Source organism: Octodon degus, unplaced genomic scaffold (assembly GCF_000260255.1).
Source record: "Octodon degus isolate 3935 unplaced genomic scaffold, OctDeg1.0 scaffold00012, whole genome shotgun sequence".
NCBI lineage: Eukaryota > Metazoa > Chordata > Mammalia > Rodentia > Octodontidae > Octodon > Octodon degus.
This window is the reverse complement of record NW_004524588.1, coordinates 23,002,681-23,022,446: the sequence shown is the minus strand read 5'-3', so window position 1 is coordinate 23,022,446 and position 19,766 is coordinate 23,002,681. Positions and strand designations below refer to the sequence as shown.

General features: G+C 37.2%; 1 protein-coding gene and 1 non-coding gene across 2 annotated transcripts in view; one reads left to right on the top strand and one right to left on the bottom strand.

Moving 5' to 3' along the window:
- The window catches only part of Cntn5 (contactin 5), a 499,129-nt gene that overhangs the window by 325,247 nt on the left and 154,116 nt on the right, over positions 1-19,766 (top strand). The window lies entirely within an intron of this gene.
- On the bottom strand, positions 11,240-11,342 carry LOC111815207. Its single transcript, XR_002819952.1, has one exon. It is a non-coding gene; the product is annotated as a U6 spliceosomal RNA (small nuclear RNA).

Sequence of the window (19,766 nt, the reverse complement as noted above, 5' to 3'; positions counted from 1 at the left end):
GGGGACTCAGGTCAACAATTTCTGACATTGCCAGTCAAGCGGAAGACCCAATACTATTATGGGCTACTGGACTCTTTTAGAATATTTTGTTGAGTTTACACATCTATAATATTCAAATAACGGAACTTAACGAAAAAGGGATGCAGATGAATGTCCATTTTTTACCTGTATATTCAAATGGCTAGGATCGATATACAGTTACATTCTTTTAATGAATAGAGTGATTTGTTCTAATGGTGCTTGTAAGTAGGATATCGTGTTTGCATCTTGTACAGCAATTAACCACTAGGAAGAATGTATACAATATGTTAATTATTGATACTGTCCTACCAGTTTGGTTTGAAACTGTCAAAAAAAAAAGTAAAATATAAAGGGCTGGCCAAATAGCTCAGCAGATTACAGCACCTGCAAACAGGCGCAGGGGCCAGGGATTCAATCCCAGGGCCTGCCATGCTAGCCCCACCCCTGGGGTGCACTGTAACAGCAATTGAGCCTGTTTGAGTGTGCTCCTGTAATCCCAGCTCTAGGGAGGCTGTAAACAGGAGCATCACCATGAGTCCTATCTAATAATGAGACCCTGAACACCCTATAGACCCTTCCATAAAATACAGATTAAATAAGCAAATAAATAAAGAAGAATATCACATAGAATCCTTGATAATTTTAAGAATTCTATTTAATGTAATGTAAGAAAATGCTGCTAATGATCTTACTCCAAATTGGCCAAAATGTACAATCAGAAATTAAATCTATTTGGATCTATATTATATTCTTTTTTAAAGGAAGTACAAAGCTGGCTCCTAGACCTGTGTACTGATAGAGGTTATCTGTAAGTGTGATATAGATTTTTCCACTGGATCTAAATTATTTATGAAAATAACTAATTTCACTTATTAGTGAACAAATCCCTCTAGTTTTAGCTATAAGAAGATGAAGAATTTTCTGGATTTGCTGAACTTTTTCAGCTAATTAATTTAAAGATTTTAGTGAGCGCTTATGGATTCCACTAGTTTTCTAGTCTTAATAAGTGATTGGAACCCCTTTTCTATATTTAGCCTTCATTACTCTGGTAATATTTTAAATATCTTTTGGATATACTTTTCTTCTGTTTAAGAAGAACTGTTAAAGGCCAGTTTAAAGTAAGACACACTTAATCAAAATTAACTTCTTGCTATTTATCAAGTTCAGCTAAAGACCCTTCTGGGGTTACTTTTGGAATCATGTACAGAGCCCCTCAGCTCCTCTGTCAGTGTCAGATGCTAGGTTGTGCCTTGGTCTTCCTTAGTCACATGGCTTCATATGGAAGTGTTGCAGGCATTTTTCTCTCTGGTGCCCCTTCCTTTCAGAAAGAATGTATATTGGTTGACTCCTATCCTCTGGGCTCCAGCAGTCTCCCTGCTCAGGTGATTGGGTGAGTCACCTAGTTGTAGGATCCTGTAGAAAAGGGCCTCTCATGTCCTCAGTCCCTATTGACTTTAGAGGTCCAGGGCCAAAATATTGCCTATTCTTGTAACCTAGTTATCTTTCTAGCTCTCACTTTCCAACCTCACTTGTTAAACACCAATAAGATAATTAGTTTTATATAATTCAGTTTTATGTAATTCAGTTTCATAATGGTTGTGGTAGGTTTAATTTTATGATATTATCTAAATATCTAGTAACATGAAATATATAATATGGCCAATGAACTCAATGAACTGATATTTCTTTATCAGTCATGCTTGTCTTAGAAATTTAATCTCTCCATAATGATAACAGATTGAAATTATAAAAATTGGTACAGAAAACTTGAGATCAAGGGCAATGTGTCATTTTGACGTAACATCCTTGATGACATTGTTATATTAGAGTTACTAAGTTTTATTATGATCTCTAAAACACATTTAAATGTTCATGTTCAAATAGAAGATAACTTTTAAGTTAATTATCTAACATATGACATAAGAATTTTTACCAAAATTTGTCATCCTTTAATAGAGTGCCACATAGAACAAGTTACCTGTCCATAGATCCACTTCATAGGTTATCAATCTAACCTTTAAATTTTAGAGTGACATTGCCTGCACCACACAAGTGTTTGAGCATCTCTAAGTGTCATAACACATATAGAGCCATGCCTAACAATCACAGAATACAAGTCTTCAAAGAGCATCCTGTGTTGATTGTCTGACATTGGACTAGCACGCACATTCCATCCAAAGCAGATAGAACACAAATAAGGAAAGTGCATGCTTGAGCCCAAAAGGATTATCATCACAAACAACTTTAGCTGGAAGCCGTCACTGTGATGCTTTTCAATTTCACATCTTTGAAGGTCTGCAAACTTGGAAACACAATATATAATTAAATATACTATAAGATTAGCAAAAATTAGTACCACTGCTGTATAGAAATTGTACATATTTTTATTTTTACTCAATACAAAGTTTAAACCCCTTTAACTTGAAGCTTACAACTTTAAATTGAAGCTGTAATTCCTTTAACTATAAAATATTATTTCAACAAGAATTAGGGACATCTTTATAGCTCTGGTAAGTTTTAGAAACAGTGTTAGTGACCACAAATAGGCTTGTTAGCCAAAATACAAGTGTATGTCATTTGTACAATAACGGTTTATTGGTTTTAATAAACCAATAGACACAATCAAGTTTTTTTTGTTTTTTTTTTTTACAAGTGACACAACTCTTTTTTTTTTTTTTTGGGCGGAACCAGGGATTGAACTCAGACCCTCGTGCTTTCCAGGGAAGTCCTTATCCTACTGAGCCAGCTCCCGGCCCCTGACATAATCAAGTTTAAATGGCAGGGACAGTTTTAAAGAGATGTCAAATGTCAATCATTTTGTTCTTAATGTTATACATATATTATATAACTGAGAGCACTTACTATTTACTTTGTATGTGTTAAATTTATTAGTTTTAACTCTACAAACTTAACTTTAAAGCTCGAACCTCACAACATAGCTTGTCTTTAGATGTTTAATACGTATTTCAGCCCATAGATATGTGATATCTTTCTAATTTGTATGAATGCTATAATTTCTTTCACCAATGTTTTATACCTTTCATTATAATTTAGTTGGTTAAATTTATCCCTAAGTATTTTATTTATGTTCGATGGCAACTGTACGCAGGATTGCTTCGTTGGTTTTTGCTTCAGTTAACTCACTGTTGGCACACAACAGTGCTACTCTTCGTAGGGTGATTTTGCGTTCAGCAACTTTGCTGAATTCATTTATTAGTCCTGATCAGTTCAAAGGTTGGGAGATGTTCTAAATAGAAGATCACATCATTTCTAAACAGGAATCATTCAGCATCTTGTCCAGTTGGGTTGCCTTGTTTTCTTTTTCTGCCTATTATTTTGGCTCAGACTTCTGGTACTATGCTGAATAAATGTAACAGAAGCAGACATCCTTGACTCGTTTCAGACTTCCATCTTTTCCCAGTTCAGTATGATATGTTTTGTTGACTGAGTTGAAATGGCCATTATGATGCTGAAGTGTCTTTCTTCTGTACCTGACTTGGTCAGCACTTTTAATAGGAAAGCATACACAACTAAGGAGACTTTCCTGTGTCTATTGAGGTAACCCTATGTTCTTGTACTTCACTTTGTTGATGTTTTATATCATTTATGCTCTAATATTCTTTTTTTTTCCTGTATCATTTTAGGGAGGGATCTACAGGGTGTTCAGGGTCTTACTACTAGATCAGACTCATAGTAATCCGCCTGTTTACAGCCTCCCAAGTGCTGAGATTACAGGCACACGCCACCACACCTAGTATCAGTTACAGTCTCAGTGAGCCCTCGGGGCAGGGCCGGCAAAACATAATTTTTGTAGGTTTGTGTGATTTCTAAAGGTTTTTCATTAGTAACCATTATTTTTAACTGTACTCCTTCATATGACTTTAACTAATTTAGAGTGTACTGAAAATTACTTTTTCTTATGCTCTATACTGGAGAATATTTCATATGTTGATGAGAACAATGTGTATTTGATGAGCATTTGTTTAAAAGCTCTGTAGATATGTAAGCGGTTTACTCTGTAGATACATAAGAGGCCTGGAGTACTTAACTGGTGGTTATGGTTGCTGATTTTCTGTCTCAGTGATTTGTCCCTCACTGAAAGTGTGGTGGTTGTAAAGTTTCTAAATTCTCTTGTTTCAAGTCTAAGTTAGCAGCTTTCCATTACTATAAGGATGTATTTGAGATAATACACATATAAAGAAAGAAACTTTACTTTGGCTGCTCTGGAGGTTTCTTTCCTAGTTAGTTGTCCTGCTTGCTTTGGAGGCTGTCACGAGTCAGAACAGCATGGCAGAGGCAGGCGACCAAGGCAGCAATCAGGCTGAGCACCCTCACTGCGGGGTGGCAGCTAGCTGGCTTTCTGCTGTGCATCATCTCTCCAAGGTGTAGCCTCCTTGTCCCACCACAGCCTCTCTCACAGGCCTTTGGGAGACACTTAGCCAAGTAACAGCTGAGTCTACCTTTCCCTTTAGGCCTACTAATATGCTTTTTATAATGGAGTTTTAAGATATATCCTTTTCTCATAATATATCAACCTTCTTTGTTTCTTTTTTCCTGCTTTACATTAAACACAATCTTATTAGAAATAAATCAGAATATTCCTGATTTTCTGGATGTTATTTATATGAAAAATCTCATTTCAACTCTTTACTTTTGACCTTGTATGTGTCCTTAGAGGTGAAGTGAGCTTTTTTGTGAGCAACACAGGGTTAGATCTTGTTTATATGCCAGTTTTGTCACTCTTTATCTTTTAATAATTTAAATTATTTACATTCAAATTACTTATTGATAAGCATTAACACAACCATTCCGTAACTTTTTTGTAGTCATGTTGTATTTTCTTTCTTCCTTTTTTCTTCTCTTAGTCTTTCTCTACTTTTAATGACTTACCCCAGTAATGTGCTTTTATTATGTGTCTGTTTTGGTTTTTCTGTTATAAATCTTTGCTTTGTAGTTACTAAAATAAGTTATTTTGGAATGATATCAACATGATTTTAAGGAACAGAAACAAATTAACAAAAACAAGAGAAGATACTTCAGTAAGTAAAAGCTATCCTTGCACTCTGCTACTCCTTGCATCTTAAATGTGTGATGTCTCTGTACATTTTTCCATATCCCTGATCTCTTAGCTTATTAATGAAGTTATTCTTTCAACAATTTATTACACTGATTTGTCACACTAAACATCTCACTAGTTTATGCATCAGGCCTACAAATATTAAGCCCTCATGAAATTTTACTGTATAATTAACTTTACCATGAATTTTGTAGCTTCTCAGATTTTCCTTCTTGTGCACTAACGTTCTTTGATTTTGAAGAACTCCTTTAGCATTTGTTTTGGAATGGGTCAGTTGAATACACATCCAACTAGGGCACAGATCCCTGCCTTGTGCTGGAGCAGTTATAGATCCCCATTTATGAAGGCTGGACTGATGAAAGTTTTTCTTTCTGAGGCTGGGAAAGTGGTGGAAAGAGAGCCCTTTGGTCATCAAGGGCAGCATTGATCTGGGTCATCCCTGAGTCTGTCTCACAGCCACAGGGGCCTACACAGGCTTAGGAGGGCAAGTGGGCTTTAGGCCTACTGGAAAGCTGGAAGTGATGCAGGCTGACACTGTAATCTGTTTTCCTGACACACAGGGCTCCACCTGATGTTGGAGTCAGTCTAGAGAGTCTACGTGCTACCTGTATGTGAGTATGTCAGTTTCTACTGAGTACTAGGTTTCAGCCTAGTATGTCTACTACTGTGCTCCAGGATAAAATTCTTTGCTAGCTTTCTTCTCTGCTCCACGTTGGGTAAACTCTTATCATCCCCTGTGCTACCTCTGAGGTTGGAGGAAACAATGGCTTGGATTAACAAAGCTCCAGTGACAAGTCTGGGTGCTCACTCCCTGGTGTGGGTCATGGAGTGTTTCCCAGCACTGGGCCATACCATGGGGAACCTTGTTCTTAGCTTTAAATCTAAGCTCAAACTTAATTTTCTCTCCCTCATCCCAATAGAAAGCTTCCTTTACCAAGCCGTGCAGCTCAGGATTGAAGGAAAAGTGTCTAGGGCAGTTGTCTTCTCCTGAATGTCTTGGCTTATTATATTAAAAGCAGGGACTGTGCTATTTTATCTGATTTCTTTGGTTCTTTTGGAGTAGCTTGGTGGAAAAATAGCTGTTCAGTGTTGTGTGTCTGTGGGGAGAAGACCACTGGGACATGTTACTCGGTGTCGATTTTGCTCCACATCGGAATATGACTTTCTACACCTCTGCTGTCATAAGGATTTTTTTAATGTGGTTGGTTTTATTAAATCATTGTGTTATTTTATTAATAAAAGAAATGGGTAGCAAAGGTCATTAGTTTCTTTTGGAAGAAAATGAACTGACAATATGGTGTATACTGGATACTATTTATGTCCACCAACTTGATAAATATTTGAAGCACTTCTTGAGTTTAAAAGATCTCCCAGACAGATAAAATCTAGAGTGAAAGGTAGTTCCCATAAGGCTCTATTATAGTTGGTAGTGTTTTTTAAGTACTCTGACAAGCACTCAATTTATCACACATGGAAGTATACTCTTAATAGGCGGAAAAAGATGTCTAGGAGTTCTAGTAGAAATATAATTTCCTCAAAAGTGGAAAGAACAAAGATTCAAGAAAGAAAGCGATTCAATATAGCGAATTAATTAGACATGAAATCAACTTTATATATGGAAATAAACTTCTTCAAAAGAGACTTGCATAGGCGCTGTTAATGTTCTTCTACTTACGGGCAAAAGTCAGCTATGCAGGGCCTTCATAAAGGCGTAGGACTTACAGCACACACTAGGAAGCATGCTGGGGATCATAGAGCATGATTTTGCTTAATCTTTCCAACACTCTAGGAAGCAGAGAACAGCATCTGTGAGCCTACTTATCAATACCATTTGATTAGCCTAAAATGAGAATGAAATAGAATAATCATGTGCCACAATTCAATGGCTATATATTCTAGTTATACAATTAGTTGTATATGTAGTTATATATTATATCACACACACACACACACACACACACACACACACACACACACACTGGATGTGAAGATCCATTCCACAGATGCAGATAATGTCATTTGGTCTCCAGAGCTTATTCTATTAACAATTTTTAGAAAATCTTCCACATATGTGTTTCTATGTAACCCTTACAACATTATATAACACACATTACACAACAGTAGACCAAAATATTACATGCAGTGATTTATGGACCACTAACTAAAAATTATCAATAGATATGACATAAAGTTGTTCTGCAAAATTAAAATGAAAAATATATGAAGTCAGTTTTCTCTAAGGAAATTTTTCCAAACTGGGCTGCGACACTCCAAAAGTGATAGCTAGAATCATTATCTAACATGACAGACTGTGGGACCATCTCTCACAAGTGATGTCTGACAATATGCCCCAGCTCTAAAAGATGAATGTGTTCAAAATGAAGGTATGCGGAATCAGGCACTTAAACTATATTTTAGTATGCTAACTTAGAAAATAATATAATTTTCTAGAGAATATTTTATGTGTCAAAGTTCAATACTCACATGCACTATTCATTCAGATATACTTCACATTTTTGAAATTTTATGGTATAGTGAAAGACTAATTTACGGATAACAATCAATGAATGTATTAGTAAATGACTATTATAACTAATTTTATAGGGAGAATGTCTTAATCTGAGGTGACTTCTTTGAATCAGTCAGTAGGAAAAGCCTTCAGATCTGAAATTTTTTTGCAATATATGAAATGAGAGAAAAATATTATGTCAAAAATATATGAAACACATACATATAAGAGATGTTCATTAATTGCAGTAAATGTTTTCTAGATGAATATATTAGGCTGGCAAGATAACTCAGCAGACTAAGCATCTGTTTAGGCAAGAGTAGGGACTGGTGTTTGATCCCTGGCACCACATGCTGCATCAGCCTCCAGGGTGCGCTAGCCAGCAATCAGCACCCGGCATAGGGGTGCACACCTGTCATCCCAACACTAAGGAGGCTGGAAACAGGAGGATCACTACGAGTCTGAGCTGCATAGTGAGACCATGTACCAAATACAATACATTTTTTTTTAAAAAGACAAGTATATTGATGTACTTAACCCTAAGATAATACTTTGAAAAAAATGTCTTCTCAGAATTCTTGAAAATACTTTGACATTTTGTAATCAAATAAATTATTTTCTTTAACTAAAGCTAAAAATTAAGTTATGTAGGGAGCCAGGGAGATAGCTCAGTAGCATAAGCACCTGCCTGGCAAGTACAAGGTCTTGAGTTCAATCCCTGGTACTGCACAAATAATAAATAAATAAGTAAATAAATAAACAAATAAAATTAAGTTAAATAGGGCCAGCGAGATAGCTAAGTGGACTAAGCACCTGCTTTGGCAAGTGCAGGGACCAGAATTCAAATCCAGTCCCACATGCTGTGCCAACCCATCCTCCAGGCATGCTGAGCCAGTGAGTCCAGGCATGGTGGCGCACACCTGTAATCTTAGAGCTGGGGAGGCTGAAAAGAGGAGGATCACTATAAATCTGAGCTGCATAGTGAGACCCTGTACCAAATACATAAATTTTTTAAAAAGGAAGAAAAAAGAATTAAGTTATGTGTAAGGAGTTCCACAGAAGACAGTCATCCAGTCAAGGCTCAAGGGCCAGGGTGTTTGGGCTCAAATTCTGGCCACCCCACTGACTCTCTACTCTGTTCCTCAGGCTTCTATCCCAGAAAATGGAAGTACCCACCTGATGCAGTCCTAGTTGTTCAATGCCCACTTAGCTGTCATGCAGCCATCCCCATTGTCCTTTATTTTCATTACAGTTCATTATTTTCCATTCATTAAAAAGAACTGACAATTTTTATAAGACTTTTACAATGTTTACTAACAGAAGGTACTAGACTTCATGAGATCTTTTTAAAAAATCAAATCAGTCGATTTTTATACATTTCCCCTAAATCTAAGGCATTGTCCATCCGAGGCACCGACTGAAGCCATTGTTTCTCTGGTTTGTTATCTGGATCTCACACGTACAGCTAGAACAGGCCTATCATCTATGTTTAGGAAGAGAGGATAGCCAGGACTATCAGAAACATGGCAGAAAGAAAGGAGAAACCTAGAGCTCAACTGTTACTCCACATGCTGCTTGGTAATGGAACAACTCATCTCTCCCCCTCGACATAAGCAGTAATGGGATCTTTGGATACAATACGTACATTGGGAAACTGCTTTTTTCTAAAGTTTCTGAGAAGTATTTCACCTTTCATCGGAAGAGAAAGATGGATGTTATTTAACCTGCTTTGCCACTGGGAGTGCTGGATACCTCAGTTGCCTTGTAGAATGCTAAGTGAAGTTTTATTCTCACTAGCAGCAGCAGCCACCGGAGTACGAAGAAGATGCTAGTTCAATTGTCTTCATGTCTCCCAGAGCCTTAGAAGTGTGTGAGATTATATTTAATTTTAAGTCATTACTTATAAAGCATTGGCAAAAATCAATTGAAACCATAGATTTCTATCTTAGAGTTAGATACATTCTTTGTTAAATCAGATGAAGACTCTTGGGACATAATAGTTAATAAAAATGAGGAATCCGAAATACCTTTCAAGCCTCATTATAACTATTATTTATTTTATTTACCATTTCTCATAGAGTTGTACTACTTAGGACAGAATACTCTCACGGTAATGTTAATGGTAGTGTTCTAACGCTATCTTTTGTATATCGGAGTAATACAGCACACTGACACATACGGTGCTAAATACCATCTGAATAGACATAAACAGCTATGAAAACATTTCTTATAGAAAAATTTCCCCTGGGCATGTTTACTTGTGTATTTATTAGGAAACTATCTCCCTGAAATGGGACAGACAATATACAACTTCCGACATTATTGCCTTGGGATTCAGTTTTAATAGTAATAATTCTGAAATCAATCTTTATATTTATAAACACATGTATTATTATTATTACTTGCATTTCACAGAAGCTGAGGTCTTAAGAAGTTATATAAGTCCTTCAAGATCAGAATGCTGTCTTGAACACAGGAAAATCACTATGGGCCCAATCTATGCAGTGAGACCCTGTAGACCCTTACTAAAATAAAAAAAGAAGCGGAGGTGCGTGCCTGCAATCCTAGCTCTTGGGAGGCTGAACACAGGAGAATCATGACAAGTCCTATCTACATAGTGAAACCCTGTAGACCCTGTAGACCCTGTAGGTGCTATAGGCTCTGTGGGCCCTGTAGACCTTTACTAAAATTTTAAAAAAGCTATGTTCAGGCTGCAGTGCTAACAAGGCTGTTGGTAGACTCTCAGACCACCTGCCCTTGCAGCCTTGCTTTGCTTGTTTATAGAATCCCATGCAGCTCTGAGTCAGACACCTGAGACACATTTGGCATGGCTCTGTACAGCCAACACCTGGCATGAATGGTATTCACTGTCATAACCGAAAGGCAGAAAGGCATAAATGCAGGCAGGGGACAGAAGTGTCTCGGGAATTACGTATGCTTCTATTGTGATTATGAATTTCTCATTTATTCCTATTTGACATTTTTATAAGGTGATGTATCTGTTCTAAATTGAAATTAAATTTCAACTTAGATAACGTAGTTATATCTTTTTTATTGTTTACTAATCCTATTCCAGACAAAATTCATGAATAGATATCAATTTTTTTAAAAAATTTTATTGATTTTAATGAGAAAAAAGATAAAAGAGCAATGAAACAGTTTCAAAACAGGTTAGTAGGACAGCAACAATAATTAATACATTACTTTGTTTGTATTTAGGGCATGGTGTATGGGGTCTCACTGCATAGATTGGGCTCGTAGTGATCCTCCTGTTTACAGCCTCCCAAGTGCTGGGGCTAGAGGCGCGCACCACCAGGCCCAGCCTCAAGTGCTGTCTCAGCTGTCCCGGGGCGGGGCGGGCATGGCAGGCCTCGGGATGGAACTCCCCATCCCTGCATCTGCCGAAGCAGGCGCTTTAATCCACTGAGCTATTTGGCCAGGCCTAATACATTGCGTATTGTTGTTTTCATGGTAGTTGTTCAGGGGACAAGAGGTAAACATGATGTCTTGTCTAAACAATATTAGTACAAACTTTTCTTCTCAATGAACTAAGAGAAAGTAGCTGTATATCTATCCTAACTATCTTGCATATACATATATTTTTTCACTATAAAATGGTCCTCTTTGTTTTGAAAAATATGGCACGCTTCACGAATTTACGTGTCATCCTTGGGCCGAGGCCATGCTAGTCTTTTTTGTATCATTCCAATTTTAGTATATGTGCTACTGAAGCAAGAACTAGACAGCAAATTATAAGACCTATATTTTAAGTAGCTGAAGCAAAGAAAACATGCAGGATATAAGTGACTAATCAAAAGGATGTCTCAAAATAAATGTCAAAAATCCCTATCCTGATTATCTATAGTTTTTAAAACCACAAATGATAGCATTAATACTTCAGGTATACTTAAATAAAAGAAAAGACATGGAATGAAAATGTTGTTTATAAGAGGGTAATTCAGGAATTAATAATTAATGTGAAGTTTTCCAGAAACACTCCTGAAAACCCACATTTAACAGTTGCAAGAACATAGAACGTAGCCAGCAGATTCTGGTTGGGTTTAATTGCCTACTTACATGCTTGCACAAGTCACTTAACATTTCCCATTAATTTGTAAATTGATTTGACAAGCCTCTAACCCCACACATTTAAAGAGAGACACTATAATGAAAGTAAGTGACAGAATTGAAGAATTGTACTTTTATCATTTTTCATGCAATCCACAATCCATCCAAGTTTCTAGATAACTGGCTCCAGAGCAATGGAGCAGTCTGGTAAAAGCAGAGATGTAGAAAAATAAAAGAGGTAATGGATGAGGGCCTGCCTAGGCGGATGGTGGAAGCACAGGAGACCTTCTAAGAGGCAAGGTGGGGACTGCCAAGGATTGGATCCCGGATTCTCGTCGACTGCAAGCTACTGTAAAGTGACTCATTCATTTTTTTCACTCCGAACTTCTCAAGCAGCCACTGCGTGATCCTCACCGCCAACGGAGGAGCTTGCCAATGCCCTGAACAAGTAAACGAGTGAATGAATGAACCGTGCCTCCCTGTTGAGTTGCTTCGTCAGATGAGAATGGATCAGAAGTGCTCTGCGAACTGCAAAAAGCTACACATGTCAAAATATTATCAGTTTACAGGAATTCCACGTATAAGCTTATTATCTTATTATTAAGAAAGCTTCAACAAAGCTTTGAACAATTAAATGAGTTACTTTCAAAATAGTAAGCCCCCTTCCCTTGAGGATGTTTAAGTGCAGGAGTCAAATGATCCTCTCTCAGATTAGCAATGCAAGTAATTCTTGCTTTGAGCCAGGTGAATGAATTTTCTACAGTTCCATTAGGAAATGGCGGCCAACACTTATGGAATATTTACTGGGTGTTTGGCACAGAGCCCATCACCTGGCATTCCCTTTTGTTAATTTCTAGAAAAATAATTGGGGATAGCTAATACACTGGGCAAATCACAAAATGCACCAAATGGAAGGCACGGAAATTCAGGAGCTTGCGTATGCTGGGAAGTAATTAAGGACATGAAGCCTGCTCAACTCCTGAACTTGCACTTTAAAGACTGTACACTCTATTACTCTGTCACATAAAAGAGTCGGTGACTCCTTGACTAGGTCCTGTGGCAAGCAGCGACCCTTAATTTTCCGTCTTTGTTCCTATTTACCTACTAAATGATTAGTAGTAGCTGCTCAGTGGTTCAAGTCAATTTAATTAGTCCTGCCAAATCAAAAGTAGGATTTCAGAGTTCATTAATCCCTTTATCCATAAAATGGTTTATGATGCAGGGGAAAGCAAGAAACTCGGATTTTTTTAGAGTGAAAAACTCACTTATTTTTATGAGTTGCCATTGGGTTTTAGCATTCCAGCAGCACTGCTTCAGGCTCTGGAGCAATTAGAGAATCAGGCTTCATGGCACTATTGCAAGCCTTACAAAAATAATACTTTAGAGAACGAGTGCTGCTCCTAGAAAATGAAAATATGCCATATAGACACCTAATTTTACAGAAGAACATTCCACTAAAAAATTTGTACCTCCTGAATTTATGGAAATAACTCTATTCTTCATGTTATATATACAATTGAAGGAAGCGCTGTCCATCCCATCTCTGAATAAGGACTAAATGTTAACCTTGGTGGAAACTACCAAAAACACTGTTTAAAAGTTAACCCATGCTTTCTACAGGGCTCATTTAAACAGAAATATTAATAATAAAGGTTTAGAATTAGTGAAAAATATTTTGTTCCCCTACCATTAGGTCTGTCACTCTTCCTAAAATAGAAAACTAGAAAACAGAAATGGTCCCGAGCTTTGAACCAATGAATTCAATGTATGTGCACTTGCATATTAACACCGTGAAAAGCTGACTTCCCTGGTGTATTTCATAGTCGGTCAGAGGTCTAAACAATGGCAAGGATCTTTCTTTTCCCAGGGTTTCCTGAATAGATTATCTTAGCTGTAATTATCAGAAAAAGAAGAGACATTAGAAACCACCTAGACTAATTTTCTAATTTTATAGATGAAGGAAATCGCTTAAGTGAAATGACCTGCTTAATGGCACACAGCCAATGGGGCAGAAAATACTCAGCGCTGAGTGATTTTGTTCTTAACTTTCATTCCTTTGGTCTAGAGTTTCTAGTTGTTCTACAATATGAATTCATGTCATTTCCAACATTGTTAAAGAATTTTTCTAAGCCCCAACTTCCAACCCCTGTCTCCAAAGCCAAACTAAAGCACTACACCAAGGTAGGTATTCATGAAAACTAGCAAAGAGAAAAAAAAATTTAAATTAACAATGTACTTTTAATTTTTGCTTGCTGTGCTTACAGAGTGACTAAGATATATTCTATGTGTGAAATCCAGTGGGTTTTGTTTAAAAATGATACCTTTGCAATATCAGTATTATTACTTCAGCCTTATTTCAATATACATAAAAAGCGTAACATGATTGACACAATGCACATAAAGAAATGTGAAGTGTGATCTCAAAACGCATGTAATATATTTAAATTTTTAAAATTGTAAGGGCCAGTGAGATAGCTAAGCAGACCAAAGTGCCTGCTTAGGCAGAGCTCAGGGACTGGGGTTTGATCCCTGGTGAGCTGAGCTGGCACCACCCCCAGGTGCGCTGAGATGGTGATTAAGACTGGGCGTGGTGGCATTTGCCTGTAATCCCAGCACTTGGGAGGTAAAAACATGAGGGTCACTAGGAGTACCATCTGTAGTGAGACCCTGTAGACTCTGTACTGAATACATCAAAAGAAAATTTATTGTAGCAAAAGATGCGTGGTCGTGAATATGCCACAAAGTTCTCCCCCTCCTTCTATGCACTTACACCATCATTCCTGACACTTTCTAATGCAGTTCCGGAAGTTCTCTCTGTGGATGTTTTACTTGCCCTGTCGGGGCTTCTTGGACATTTTGAACCGACTCACAATGTTGACATAAGTCATCTGACATCAGGGCAACTTTGGAAGTAGATTCCAGCCAGATCTTGTGAGTGAAGTGGACCAGAGCACACCAGAATGCTTTTGTAGCTTGCCTTTCCACTGGACGGCAGTCAGCAGCAGTCACTGTGTCCTTATTACATCCCCCAAAGATGCCCATGAGAGAGGACTGCCGGAAGGTTTCAGAAAGAGGCAAGAGCAATGAGATTATTGCTTCAAATGAGGAAGGTTATTTTCAGGAGAATTAATGACAATGTGTTTACTAAAATACATATTTTTGTTAAATTTAAACATTCACCATATTGTAAATTACCCTTCGTATAGTTTATTAGGAAAATTAATTCACCATAATACGTTGTTGGTAATTAACCTGAACCTTGTTAAAATTGAGAGATAGGAGGAGCTCAAATATAATGGGAAAGCCAGACCAGAATAAATACCATAACAATCACTAGTGAGAAATCAAATAAAGGAAATCAACTTTCTGTAGAAAATTCAGGGGGCCGGGGAGATAGCTCAGTAGAATAAGCGCTTGCAAACTCAAATGTTGTGCATCTGTGTAAAAGCAATAACAGCCACAAACAAAACCAGATATAAGCCAGGCTCAGAAGGAGAGGACTCTCAGTAGAGGACATAACCTGACAGCTGAATGACGTGTATCACTGGGTCAAAGAGAAGAGAGCAGTAACCCCAAGGGCGCCCCACACCTGCAGCGCTCGGTGGGTGTTGGGGTCCCGTGCTTTTGAAGTCTAGATACTGAGGATACTACTGAGAATTTTTAACCTAAAAAAAAAAGTCACTTTCTCTGTGAAGAAAAGGAAGAAACAATGACTGACACAAGATAGATGCTCTAAAATAATAAAGTAAGTGAAAAGAAGAGTAAAAATCACTTATTACTATAAGACTATAAAATTCATCTGCTAGCTGAGCTCTCTCGGAGTCCACAGTTGCCAAAGGTCAGGATATTCATTTAAATCATGACATTACAGCTAAAATACCTGACCAGGGCCATAATTTTTTAAAAATTATATTTTTCAATTTCATATACTATTATTTTCTTCAAAGATAATAAAACCAACTTTGTCTCCCAGCTAAAGTGAATGACTTAGTTCTGTATTTATAGCCCACAGTGTTTCTATTAAAAAATTACAAATTTTTAAATTTTTCCATAGTACTTTGGATTTATACTGTCAAGCGAATCCATCTGAACTTGCCCCTTAATATGAATATTTACCCTCACTCGGTGAACTCCATTCTCCACCGCCCTCTCCATCTGTGAGTCCACTTTCATATTACCTCATGACCAGTGTCCCTCTTATCTAAACTGAGAATATTGTTGTAAATTCTTATCCTTTAGATCTTAGCTTAACATCACCTTTACACAGAATTTGATAAGAGAAACTGGCTCACTGCAAGATCCATAGAAATAATTCCATGAACAGTAGACCTTCTTGTGTGTGACAGATACCAACTAAATGAGTAGCTTCTATAAGCTTTGACACAGTCATGAGCACTATATAAATTTCTCACTATTACTAGTAGGTAATATGCATTATATATGATTTTACAAATGGATTGTTTCCAAGAGATTACATTTCTTGCCCAAAGTTATTTAGTCTATACGTGGCAGAGCTTGTCTAAATGAAAACTCTACAAGTGAATTTTTTTGTACTACATGACTTTTTTTTATTTTGTGCTGAGAATTGAACTTAGGAGCTTGCAGTTGCCAGGCAGGTGCTTGTGCCACTGAGCTATAACCCCAGCCCCTGTACCACATACCTTTTGATTATAAACAACTAAGTGCATAAATGATGCACTTGTTTTCAACCTACAGTGAAAACTTGACCCAAAAAGGTTTTCATTAGACAATGTCTTCACATTTCTGCAAATTGTATCTGTGGCATTACGTAAACCATAAATTTAACTGAAAATTTAACTAATGTTTGATTTTGTTATGAATTCTCATTAATACATAGTAAAACTTTTTGAATACTTGTGGTTATTCTCTATGATAAAAAAATAGCCCTTGGCCCCTATCAGTGCCAGCTGTTTCACATGAGCAAAAAGAGGACCAGGGCATGTCACAAAGACACACAGCAATGGTGCCCAGTTTGTTGTTTTTATGTCATCTACAGAAGAGGACAGTCTTCTGCTGTCTCAGGTAAGTCACAAATTGGAATTTCAAATCTACAATCTCATTCTGAGACTGTCTCAATCAGAAAGAAACTTCAATGAAAAAGAAACATAGAAACTGATTATCTGGAACACACTATTACTCTGTTAGAAAGAAATTATGTGAGGTAGCCTGAGACTAGAAATCCTTCACAGCTTGGGTAAGCAGGTTAAAGCTGTCATAAAAATTAATCCGCTTTTTTCACTTGGTAGGGAAGGAAGACAAAGCCTAGAATTGAAATAAAGTTCAGTTAAGAAGTCAGGTTAGAATTGAGGTTTTGCACTGACTGCCTAGTGTACTTTACCGTTCACTGCCACACATAAAAATTAACTAATGTTGACTTGACTTTGTTCAGAAAACAACTTGAGCAAAATAGTGGAAGACGTGCTCTCTGTGACAGAACTGAAACAAAAATGAAGTGCATTCCTTTAATATTAAAGAGCCTAAAGCCTGGATAACAAAGGCAAGGCAGCAGGCACCACACTCCCTGACTTGAAATTAGACTAAAAAGCTATTGTGACAAAATCAGCACGTTACTGGAAGAAGGAAAAAAAAGAAAAGAAAAGAAAAGAAAAGAAAAGAAAAGAAAAGAAAAGAAAAGAAAAGAAAAGAAAAGAAAAGAAAACAGACCTGAGGATCAGAGGAACAGACTGAGATGTAGACACAATTACCATCACAGTCAAATCTTTGACCAATAGGCCAAACATGTTCAAGGAAGAAAGATCGCCTTTTCTATAAATTATGCCAGAAAAGCTGACTCTTTACATGTCAAAGACTAAAACTAGACCCATGTTTATCACCATGCATTAAACTACTGTCAAGATGGATCAATGATCTAAATATTAAAACAGATACAATGAATCTACTAGAAGATAAAGTACATAGAACTCTTGAAGACACAGGAGTAGAGACAGACTTCATGAACAGAACCAAAATGACATAGATGGCTGGCCAAATACTTCAGTGGATTAAAGCACCTGCAAGCAGGCCCAGGGGCTGCGAGTTCCATCCCTGGCCCTGCCATGCTGGCCCTGCCCCAGGGGTGTGCTAAGACAGCAGTTGAGACTGGGCATGGTAGTGCCCCTGTAATCCCAGCTCTTGGGAGGCTGTAAACAGGTAGATCACTATGAGTCTGATATAGTCGTGAGTCCCTGAACAGCCTGTAGACCCTTCCCTAAAACAAAAAAGAGAGAGAGAGAGAAAAAAAAGCAAAAGCAAAATGACATAGAAAATACTCCAAAGAGTCAACAACAGAAATCTCATCTTATTAAAAAGGCTTGAACAGCAAAAAATCACCAACAAAGTAAAAAGATAACCATAGAGTGTAGAAATATAGCCAAAAAAAAACAGCCCTTCTGACAAAGGACTTCTATCTAGAACATATAAAGAATTAAAAAATATCAGACTTCCAAATTAAAGATCCAACCCAACAATGGGCATCTGAGATGAATATGCACTTCTAAGAGGAAGAAATACAAATGGGAAATAAATATATGAAAAATGCTTAACATTACTCGTCATTTGAGAGATGCAAATTAAAACAACACTGAGGTTCCATCTCACTACACAAAAAATGGCTGTCATCAGCAAATCCACCACTATCATGCTGGGGGCGGGATACGGGGAAAAAGAAACCCTTCTCAACTGTTGGTGGGAATGCAGACTGGTGCAATCACTGTGGAAATTGGAAAACCGGGATTAGAAGTCCCATCTAACCCAGCTATGTTCCCCTTCTGGTTATCTTCACAGAAGAATTAGCAACATCATGCAACAGCAATATATGTGAACCCATATTTATAGCAGCAGAATTTGTAATATCTAAATCTTAGAAACAATCCAAATGCCCATCAATCAAGGAATGAATAATAAAGATATGGTATTTTTATACAATTAAGTACTTCTCAACCATAAAGAAGGATAAACTGGAGACTTGTATAGGTAAATGATGCAACTTGAGACTATATTCATAAGTGAAATGAATCAAACTCACATGTGTAAACATCAAATTATCTCCCTGCTGTGAGAAACTAAGAGTGAGTAAGTTCTATAGATATTGTGAAATGGGAAGAAATTTTTCAGAAGGAAAAAGGAGCTACGATGAGTGAAAGGAGAAAGGACAGAAGGGAAAAGGGAAAAATGCAAGCCAGTGATATTGAGTATCTCTTAGTTCATTAAAAAGGAAGGTTTGATCTACTCTCAATTGGGGATATTTTAAGCTCATATCTTGTATCCTGAACAATTATTTAAAGATAAGAACATGTAATATGTTAAGGTTTTTTGTTTGTTTGTTTGGGGTTTTTTTTTTGTACTTTAGGGAAGGGTCTACAGGGTGTTCAGGGTCTTACTACTTAGATTGGACTCATAGTGATTCTCCTGTTTGCAACCTCCCACGTGCTGGGATTACAGGAGTGTGCCACCATGCTGTCTCAATTGCAGTCTCAGCGTGCCCTGGGGATGAGGCTGGCATGGCAGGCCTGGGAATCGAACCCCTGGCCCTGTGCTTTCTTGCAGGCACTTCAATCTGCTGAGCTATTTGACATATTAACATATGTAACATATTAACATATGTAACATATTAACATATGTAACATATTAACTATTATTATTCTCTTATTTTGTTATGAAATTTTGTTTTACCTTTTTCCATAAAATGAGTATTAAAGAACCTAAGTATGAGTGACCTGTATAATTAGATCAGGATAATTTAAAGTAGATTAAAATCCATCCCAGGTGGGAATATCAAAGTTCATGTACTCTCTTGGTGGCCTCAGAAGTTTCAGGAGAACAGTAATTTGTCTGTCTCTTGGGAGGTTCAGATAATTCCTACAGACAACAAATGAAGAGGCAATGCAAAACCTCACACAAATTCAGAAATAAAAAGATTTCAATGCTTTATAAATATTTTTTCTTTTCCATTTAGTCAGCATTAAGAAAGAGAGGCAGGTTTCATGTCCAAGTTAATGTGAAATGAGAGATTATTCAGTTCAAAACGCTGTAAAAAGCCACAGGGTAAGTAATTCTGTACCTCCTCAACTA